This window comes from Muntiacus reevesi, chromosome 1 (genome assembly GCF_963930625.1).
Source record: "Muntiacus reevesi chromosome 1, mMunRee1.1, whole genome shotgun sequence".
Classification (NCBI taxonomy): domain Eukaryota; kingdom Metazoa; phylum Chordata; class Mammalia; order Artiodactyla; family Cervidae; genus Muntiacus; species Muntiacus reevesi.
Window position 1 is genome coordinate 49,292,470 of NC_089249.1, and position 11,106 is coordinate 49,303,575.

The window sequence follows — 11,106 nt, forward strand, 5'->3', positions numbered from 1 at the left end:
CTTGGTTTCGATGTTCTTCATTCTCATGGGCTTATTTATAGTTTTAAGGCACGTCTGTAGAGTGTATATCCATCTCTATATAGTGTAGCCGTAAAATGTGTCATATCAAGATGTGCAAAAGCTATCATAAGGAAAGCATTATCTTCTGAGTATGATTCAACAGCTTGCTTTTTAAAAGCAAAAAATTATTTAATTTTTTATTTGGCTGTTGTGGGTCTTAGTTGCAACATTTGAGATCTTTAGTTATGGTATATGAACTCTTAGTTGTGGCATGTGGGATCTGGTTCCCCTAGCAGGTATGGAACCCAGGCTCCCTGCATTGGGAAAGTAAAAGTGAAGTCACTCAGTCATATCCAACTCTTTGCAACCCCATGGACTGTACCCTCCAGATTCCTCCATCCATGGAATTTCCCAGGCAAGATTACTGGAGTGGGTTGCCATTTCCTCCTCCAGGGGATCTTCCTGATGCAGGAATTGAACTCAGGTCTCGTGCATTGCAAGCAGACTCTTTACCCTCTGAGCCACCAGGGAATCCCCTGCATTGGGAATGTGGAGTCTTTAACCACTGGACCACCAGGGAAATCCTAAAAACTTGCTTTTTTTAAACTCAATACAATGCTTTTGAGATTCAGTCATATTGATACAAATAGAACTACTTCCTTCATTTCAGCTGCTGTATATTATTTTTTAATACTCTGAATTATATAGGCTTATAGTCCAGTTTGCTTATTCGTTTATTCTCTTTTTGATGGACAGTGAGGTGCTTTGCTGCAAAAGCCACATCATATATATGTATTGTCCATCATATATATATACACATACACATATACATGTATACATATACATCATGTATATATGATGTATATACATATGCATCATATACATATACACATCATATACATGTATTGTCCTCATATATATGTATTGTCGTTCATATACACATGTGTTGGCTTCTCCCTGGTGTATCTCTGTGAGTGGAATTACTGAGTTATAGAGTATGAACAATGTCAAATTGGTAAGTTCCAAATTTAACTCCAAAGTGGTTGTACCAAATTCCCCTTCCACTGACAGTACATGAACCCTCCTTTTTTCTCCATATCTTCAGGTAAACTAGGCAAGAACTTTCAGAAATTTTATTTTTTGCCATTCTGGTAAGAAATGGTGTCACAGTGCCATGTGGTTTTGCATTTCTGTTGTTACCGTAATACTGTGTAGCACAGCGCATGGCAGATGTTTGCTGGCCATTTTGATGTCCCTTGTCACGAACTGTTTGAATCATTTTGAGGAAACTCCATGCTGTTTTCCACAACGGCTGCACAAGTTTACATTCCCAACAACAGTGCACAAGGGTTCCCTTTTCACCAACACTTGTTGTGTCTTTTTTTGGCAATAGCCATTCTAACAGGTGTGAGATGACATCTCATTGTGGTTTTCATTTGCATTTCCTTGGTGGTTAGTGATGTGGAGCATCTTTCCATGTACCTGTTGGCTGTTTGTATGTCTCTTTAGAAAAGTGTCCATTCAGTTCCTCTGCCAACTTTTCAATGGAGTGGTTTGTTTGCTTTTGTTATTGAGCTGTATGAATTCCTTATCATTTTGGTTTTTAAACTTTTATTTATTAATGTTTATTTTTGGCTGCACTGGGTCTTCATTGCCACGCATGGGCTTTCTCTAGTTTCGGTGAGCTGGGGCTACTCTTCGCTGCAATGTGTGGGCTTCTCATTGCAAAGCATGGGCTCTAGGGTGAGTGGGCTTCAGTAGTTGCAGCACATAGGCTTAGGAGTTGTGGTACATGGACCCAGTTGCTCCATGGCATATGGGATCTTCCTGGACCAGGGGTCAAACCCATGTCCCTTGCATTGGCAGATGGATTCCAAACCACTGGACCACCAGGGAAGTCCCGCCTTATACATTTTGGATATTAACCCTTTATCAGATACATGATTTGCAAATATTTTCTCCCATTCCGTAAGTTACCTTTTAATTGTGCTGTAGGCTTAGTCGCTTAGTCCTGTCCGACTCTTTGCAACCCCATAGACTATAGCCTGCCAGTCTCCTCTGTCCATGGGGATTCTCCAGGCAAGAATACTGGAGTGGGTTGCCATGCCCTCCTCCAGGGGATCTTCCTGACCCTGGGATCAAACCCAACATAGCAGGTGGATTCTTTACTGTCTGAACCACCAGAGAAGCCCAAGGTTGATGGTTTCCTTTTCTGAACAGAAGCTTTTTGGTTTGGAGTAGTCCTGCTTGTTTATTTCTGCTTTTGTTGTCTTTCTTTTGGTGTCAAATAAAAAAAAAATCATTGCCAGGACCAATGTCAAGGAGCTCATGTCCTGTTTTCTTCTAGGAGTTTTATGGTTTCAGATCTTAACATTCGCGTTTCTAATCCATTTCAAGTTGAATTTTGTGAGTGGTTTAAGACGAGGGTCCAGTTTTATTCTTTTGCTTGCAACTGTGCAGTTTCCCCAACACCATTTGTTGAAGAGCCTGTCCTTTCCCCATTGTATATTCTTGGTTCCTTTGTCATAAATTAATTGACCATGTATGTGTGGATCTATTTCTGGGCTCTATTCTGCTTCATTATTTTATGCCAGTACTATACTCTTCTGAGTATGATAGTATTGTAATATAGTTTGAAATTTAAAAAAACTATGTAGCAATACTTGTTGATTATCCATTTTAAATATAGCAGCCTGTACATGTCCATCCCAAACTCCCTGTTGGGAGATTTTTTATTATGGCTTCAGTCTCCTTACTAGTAATTGATCTGTTCAGGTTTTCTATTTCTTTATGATTTAGTCTTGGTAGACTAGTGTTTCCAGGATTTTACCATTTCTTATAAGTTGTCTGATTTTTTTTTTTTTTGCATATAGTTGTTCATAGTAGTTGCTTATGATTCTTTGTATTTGTGTGGCATTAGTTACAATGTCTCCTTTTTCATTTCTAATTTTATCTGAGTCTTCTCTCTTTTTGGTAAGTTTGACTGAAGGTTTATCTATTTTGCTTATCTTTTTCAAAAAGCAACTTTTAGCTCCATTAATTTTTTCCACTGTCTTTTTTAGTGTCTATTTCATTTATTTCTACTCTGATCTTTGTTATTTTGTTACCTTCTAACTTTGGACTTACATTGCTCTTCTTTTTCTAGTTCCTTGAGATGTAATGTTCAGTTGTTTATTTACCTTTCCCCCTCTCAGCTTCATAAAATCAGGCAAGAAAATAAAGGAAATGTGGGAATGCTTTATAAATTATAAAGTTATAAAAAGATAAGATTTAATTTGATTGTTAAAAGCCAAGGCCATATTTGGATATGAGGATCTTAATGTCTGTTGGGAGGTGAGGCAGGACATGCATGGGTGGGTGGGTAGATGGAAGGAAATTAAGTAAATAAATACGTATTGAGTGTGTCTTTTGTGTCATACACTATTTCAAATATAGAAATATTACATAAGGGTGAACAAGACACTTGATCTCATCCCTTGTCCAGTAGGAGAGATATATTAGATCAATAAACAAATACATATGTAACTATAAACTATGCTGGGTCCTAGGGAAAAGGGGTCAACATAACTGATATGACAATAAAGGAAGGCTTTTGGGATAAGATGATGTGAAGCTAAGACCTGAAAAATTAATATTAGCCAGACAGAGAATAGGCAGGTGCTTTCCCAGGCTGAGGAAATAAAATGAAACAAGCAGAAGTAATTAGCCTCCAACTAATAAAAAAAAATTTTAAAAATTAAAAATAAATAAAATTAAAAGAGTAGTTGAGGTAAGTACACTGGGTAGGGAAAGTAAATTCCCAGATTTCTGGTTAAAGGGCCCAAAATGGGAGACACGGGAAAGGTCTAGGGAAATCAGAGAGAGGGGAGAGCTGGAACCCACACCACAAAGTAGTTTGTGAGCTCCTGGACTTACTCCAGAGGTGTGTCAGCATGGATCTGATCTTAAACATCTTACTGAAAACTTTGAGACCTGAATGATGAGATAGATCACCACCCAGACTCCAGGCTGTCTGCCGAGCAGCACCAATGCAAGAAAATTTCAAATAGCACTGCAAAGGCTTTGAAAATAGAACTAATATTCAAGCCATAACCCACAAAAAGGTGTGTCTGAACTTGTGGCCTGAAATAATAAAATGGGTTGGTTGTCTGCTAGGAGAAAAACATCAACATTCTCCATAGGATTTAAATAAAATCTAGAATCTGATAATATAATATTGTAAATGTTGTGAATACCATCTAAAAACACTTGCTATACAAAGAACAAGAAAAATCTCAACTCCCAGTGACAACCTAAAATCACTCAGATGTTGGGATTATACCACAAAGCTATTAGAAAAAATGCTTTATGAAATAAATACAAACTCTCTTGAAATGAATTTAAAAAGTCTTAGCTGAGAAAGAGACATAAAGAAGAAGCACATGGAAACTTTAGAACTGAAAAATTCAATCTCCAAAATAAAGGAACAAATCACTGGATAGGGTCAGAAGCAGAATGGAGATGATGAAGAGAGGAGTCTGTGAACTTGAAGACAGATCAAAAGAAATTCTTCATGCTAAACAACAAAGAGAAAAAAATTGGGAGGGAAATAAGCTAAACCTCAGGGGACAGTGGGTAAATAGTAAAGTGTCTGACATTCATGTTGTTAAGAGTCCCAGGAGGAAAAAGACTGTGGTGCTGAAACAATATTAGAAGAAATATTGGCTGAAAACTTCCCAATTTAGTGAATGATATAAATTTAAAGATTCAAGAATTTCAGTAAATCCCAAATAAGATAAATTCAATGAAATCTACATCCAGACACATCAAACTGCTGAAAGCTAAAAATAAACAAACAAAATTCTTGAAAGTAGCCAGAAAAAACCAATGCTGTAGCCACAAGGCAATACCAACATAAGTGGCTGCAGGTTTCTCATTAGAAACCATGGAAGCAGGAGGAAGTGGAAAAAGACTGTCCAGAATTCTATACCCAGTGAAAATATCTTCGGGAATTAAGTGAAATAAAGACCTTCTCTGATGAAGAAAGACTAAGAAAATTTGTTGTCAGAAGACCTGCGTTAAATATATTGCTCAAAGAAGTTCTTCAGACATTAGAGATTCAGGAAGAAACGTAGAAGATCAGGAATGAAGGAAGAGAAACTGAAATGGTAGATGTTGAGTACATATGGTTGACTATTATCCTTTTGCTCCCTCCTAGCATTTAAAGAGTGAACCCTTTAGCTTGGTCACAAGGCCTTTCATAGTCTGCCTCCCCATCACTTCCCCAGCCTTGTTGCCACTCTCCAACCTCCCCCCAGACCATTTTCTTTTGACCAGTATAGTAAGTATTTTAGACTTTCAGAGTCACATGTTCTCTTTCACAAAGACTCAACTCCAGTTGTAACACAAATCAGCCATGGGCAATGTGTAAATACATGGGTGGAACTATGTGAAAATAAAACTTTAATTACAAAAACAAGCAGCTGGCTGAATTTGTCTCTTGAGTCCCTATGTGGTGACCCCTGCTTTAAACAATTGAACTCCCTGTGGACAAGGCATTTTCTTTCATCTCATGAGCACAGTCTGCTGTCTGGAATGCCTCTTTCCTTTGCCCTTTGACCTTTATTCATCACCAGGTCTCAACCCGGATGCCACTTCTTCAAAGACTCCAGGGACTCTCTTTTGCCTCTACCTCCATCGTTGCACTTACTGTGCTAATGTATTTACCTACTAGTGTATTTGCGTATGTACTTCTCCATCTTCTCCTGCTAATTTATGAGCCTCTGGAGGGCAGAAACTATATCAAGTCCACACTTCAATCCCTAGTGCCTGGAAGAGTGCTTGGCACAAGTAAGAACTCAATAAAACTTTAATTTTTTTTTCCATTGAGTGAATGGAAGACCAGGAGCTCTCTGGCTGGCCCAGCCCCAGTCTTCAAACTTCAGGACTGGGGAAACTGCCTGGCTAGATGGTTGTATCACCATGGAAGCTGTGATCTGTTTGGGGTAAGCCACTCCTTCGCTTTGGCCCAGCTTCCTCTTCCAGGGAAGTAGAGGTCCGAAATTAAGGACCAACCACTGCATCTCCTCTCAGACAGCACCCATTCCGTCCACCTGGCAGCTCAGAGTTGTCTGACCCCACTTCTGGCAGGCATTCTCAGCCACTGATTTTAAAAATAAGCCGCGAAGGGGGGAAATTGCTACATCTCTTTCCAAAGGCCCTTGTAGATGCCAAAGCGGTGGTCAATGAACCATTTGTGGTTAAGGGTGGAGCAACCGCCATTCAGCCAGCATCCTGGGGACTGTCCCTGCCTGTCCAGCATCCTCCCTTTCCTGCCCATCACCAGTGAAATGGGAAAGGGCGACTTTCTCAGCTGAGCCATCAGGTAGTAAGGAGCTGAATGGTCAACCAGATATCCTGTTCTGATCCAGTGCTAAATCTCAGGTGAAGACCTGGACACTTCCTGTAGGATCTTACAACCTAGTTGGGAAAAAAAAAAAAAAAAAAAAAAAAGGCACATGTGAATCAATTAGAGATTAGAAGAATGCATTTATTATCACTTTTTAAGGTGACCTCTATGCCAGGTACTGTGGGGTGCAGAGTCACAAAGATGAAAAAGAAGAAGAGTCCCTTCACTCAAGGAATGGTCCATCTTCTAAAGTTTATGCTGAAGTAGGAACAGATTAGGGTAGAAGATGTCAGTGAAGACTGACGTCAAAGGCCCATCAAGGAGGCCGAACTTGAACTGGTCTTGAAGAAACTAGGAGATAGAGATTTATGAACCAAAGGAGGAGAGGATTTTAGGTCAAGGAAGTGACAGGACCAGAGGTAGGGAGAACTGAGAGTGGTGAAAAGAAAGGTGAGTGGGAAGAAGTAAGCCTGGAGAGATCAAGAGAGTTCAAAGACTGTGCACTTAACTCCAAGGCCAAGGGCGACAATAGCCTTCTTTTTAAAAGTTGAGCTGTATTTCACATGCCATAAAACTCACCTTTTTAAAGTGTAAGTTTTTACCATCCTCACAAAGGTACACAACCATCACCATGATCTAATTCCAGAACAGAGAGTATCCTTCTATACATTTCTGAAGAGAAAGTGCATGGGGTGAAACTGTGTTTCAAGAAGATCACCCCAGCTACAAAAGCAGGAACAACATGAGGAGAAACAGGACACGGAAGCAAGCTAAGAGGCCCAGAGGCGTGGAGACATGGACAGAATAGGACCTACTGCCACCTCCTGCCTACAATCATCTCACTCTATCCAGGACAGCAGGATGTGCGCCAGGATAATTTACTGAGATGATCAACTTTGTCCTTCCCTCTGTATTGCCCTCTTGCATTCCTAGATGGTGCAGACATTGTGTTCCCTCATCGATGCAGCATGGGGAGTGAGGCCAAAAGCAAGTTACCTGTAGACAACCCTCCTTCCTGACTTCCATCTAGAAATTCTGAGCTCAAGGTCGGGATTCTGTTGGGAAGGGGAGACCCCCTGGGGACAGTGGGAGCTGAAACTGAGCCATCAGAGAGAACGGAACAGGGCAGGAGAGTCCCCCAGAGTTTGAAGAATCTCCGGTTCCGAGACTAGTGGGCAACTCAGAGAGGGTGATGGTGCTGCCTCCTGGAAGCATGACCCCAGGCTTTAGAGCTCCCAGGGCTACGAACCTCCAAAATGACTCCTGTTCCCAAGTGAACCTATCAGCTCAGCCAAGTGGACCGAAGACCAGAAGGGCCTGTCTCCTAAGCATTCTGTTATGCACAAAACTCCCAGGATTCTGTCCTGCCATGCAGAGTGAGGAGCCCCCATGGTGATGAAGTCTGCATCAACCCAGCGGGCAGGGTGGGGCTCCGGCAAGCTGGGGGACTGTGGAGCTTCTCGAGGGCTGGCAAGCAGTGGTCACAGCAGATGCTGGAGGCCTAAGCCTTGGCACTGCTATCTGACAGCTGGAGAGCTTAGGCATCATATAAATCTCTGTGTGGCTAGGTCTCCTCCAAATGGGGACAGTGAGAGTCAACTACCTCACAGTGTCGTCCTGGGGGTGAAGTGAATGAATGTAAGTAGAACAGTTAGAACCTTGCCTGGCACATAAAATGGCTACACAAAAGTTTGCTTGTTATAGGTTAACCTGGTGCCTCAGAATGTTAAGAATCTGCCTGCAATGCAGGAGACCTGGGTTTGATCCTGGGGTCAGGAAGATCCCCTGGAGAAGGGAATGGCAACTCACTCCAGTATTCTTGCTTGTTACTACTAACTAATGAGATGAAAACAAATAGTTGGAGGCAGGAAGGAATGTAGACATCGAAAGAAGATAACTATTGTGTGATTGTGTGGCAATAAGGGTGGGGGAAAGAGTGGAGGGGATAAAGAGGAGGAATAGGAGGAATAATAAGGATGAAAGACAATTAAGAGATAAGTAACTGTTTAGACATGAAGGAGAAAGGACAAGATAATAAAAACAGAATGAAGATGAATTAGGAGGGAGAAATGGATGGTTTGATAGACGATAGAAAAATAGATGATAGATGATTGATAGATGATAAATAGATGGCTGATAGTAGATAGATGATAAATAGAGATAGATAGGAAATAAAATGGGATTGAGAAGTAAATAGATCACATAATGAAAATGTTATAGAAGTAGAAAAGTAGCGGCAAAATGTAACTGATAAAATGATATGTGACAGAGATCAACTGATACAAGTGATAAACTCAGAATGAAACAAGAAAATAGCCTCAGATGCTAAAAGGAAAAAAACACCCAGGGAAAACTAAAGGAACGGTGCTGGTGAGGACCAGGTAACTGGTGGCTTCGTCTGCGGGTGGAGGGGCTGCGGTCCCCCTGCCGCGCCCTGCCCCCTCCTCCCCACCCACTCCACTCCTCGGGGCTCAGCCCGGCCTTCTCTGATTTCCAGACCGTGCTCCTCCACTTGGGAACTCCCCGTTCTGTGTACCACACAGTTCAGAAATGGATTCTCTTCTGTCTGGTTTTCTAATTGCTTTGTGGATGCAATTCCTGTTTTTGCTCCAGAAGACTATTTCCCTAATGAACATAGGTCCACCCCTCACTCCACTTTCTTGGTGTCCTGCCCCGTATGGGGTTGGGAAAGAATCTGTTAAAGGAAAGTTCTGGAATGGAAGTGAGAATCCTGGGGACAATCCCACCTCCAACTGCCACTGTCTCCTCCCTGCCAGACATCACCAGTCACCTCTGGAAGGTTCATCTCCAAAAGCTTAGTCTAGGGGACGTTGTTCAGCCTGCCCCAGCCCAGAAAAATGTGTGTGCAGTATGTGATGGTACCCTCCCAACATGTGCCTCTCAAGGGTCTGTGTGTGTGTGTATAAGTCACTCAGTCTTGTCCAACTCTTCATGATCCCATGGACTAGAGTCCGCCAGACTCCTCTGTTCATGGGATTCTCCAGGCAAGAACCTTGGAGTGGGTAGTCGTCCCCTTCTCCAACGGATCTTTCCTCTGCAATTCAGCCTTTTCCTATAAATAATTGGTCTCCCCTTCAAAACTGTGAGCTCCCACAGGGCAGAGACCATGTAGGTAAAGTTGCAAAAATGTTATAGGACGAACAGGTGCTCATATTCTGTCTCCATCACTCTTAAGCATTTGAAAATCTCCACTACCTTTCAGTAAACATGCTTCGTCCTAGGGACAGAAGCTGTGTAGTGAGGAGAAGGGAAATCTTGGTTAAGAAAAGAGACATGAGATTCTCTGTTTGCACACATCCTGAATATAGGACAGGGGCCCCGTTTGTACCCAGAGAGAGAGTTCTGGTCACCTCAGCCCAAGGAAACTCCCCCGGACTGATCTAAACCTGTTCCTTTCCTCCTAGACAAGAGGAAGGAAAAGTTCCATTCATAACCACAGACAAATAAAAGTCTTCCTCCCTGATTATATACAATTTACAGCAGAGCATGTCATTTGGTGCCCAGGAGCCTGTAATAGCTGGAATTACCCTTGTTCCTCTTCCTCTCGAAGGGCCAGAGCTGAGAAGTGCCCTGTGATTATGGCTCAGGGTATGACATCTCCACACCAGACTGACTTGGCCTGGTTTGCTGTGTGAGGGTGTGTGTACGTGCATGTGTATGTGCGTGCATGTGTGTGTGCGTGCATGTGTGTGTGTGCACGCACACACGTGTGCGGGTGTGCATGTGCATGCACTTCTAGAATAAAAATTTCCCAGCTCCTTGCATGGTTTCTCAATTCATAAGGAATGAATTAAGATATTTTTGTCTCTTCCCTCATCCTTAGTGGAAGGAAGGAAAGAAGGGAGGGAGGGGAAAGAAAGGGGGCAGGGAGGGGAGGGAGAGAGAGAGAGAGGATGGAGAGAGGGAAGGAGAGAGGGGCAGGGAAGGAAGGAAGGGGGAGAGAAGGGGCAGGGAGAGGAGGAAAAGAGGTGAGGGGGAAGGAAGAGGGAGAAGGAAGGAGGAGGGAGGAGAGGGAGTGAAGGAAGGGGGAGAGATGGGGCCGAAAGGGGAGGGAGGAAGGAGGATGAGACGTGGGGGCAGAAAATAGAAACAGCCATGCCCCCACCTTGCAACCCTGCATGTGGATTGAGAACTCCAGTATCAACAGACAGAAAAGCTGAATTACTCGGGGGGCTGCGATGAGCTAATATCTGTAGAATGGTAGGTAAGGACCAGAGAGGAACAGACTCCCTGGATTGGAAGGTGAATGCTGCACAAAGGCAGTCATGATTCATTCTCCGCTGGAGTTTTGCTACACATGTAAAATATTAGAAGCCCTAAGTCTGGAGTTGCAAGCTGTTTCTATTGAGGGTCAAGTAGCATGTATTTTAGGCTTTGTGAGCCGTCTGATCGCTGTCACAACTAATCAGCTCTGTAGTCCAAAAGGAGACACAGACAGCAGGTAGACAAATGCCTGTGATCCAAACAAACGTCAACACAAAAACAGGCAGATGCTCCAGTTCGGCCCTCAGGATGGAGTTTGCCCTGACTCCTGCCTCCGAGCAATTTAATCTCTGAGGACCTGGTTTTGAAAAATCTTGATACTTTTAGAGTCAAGACTAAAAGGTAGGAAGACAGGAGAAGGAAAGGAAGACCAGGAAGAGCTGGAGAGTGGGCAATAGTTGTTTTTAGATCAGGGGCCAGGAGGAGCACCTGGA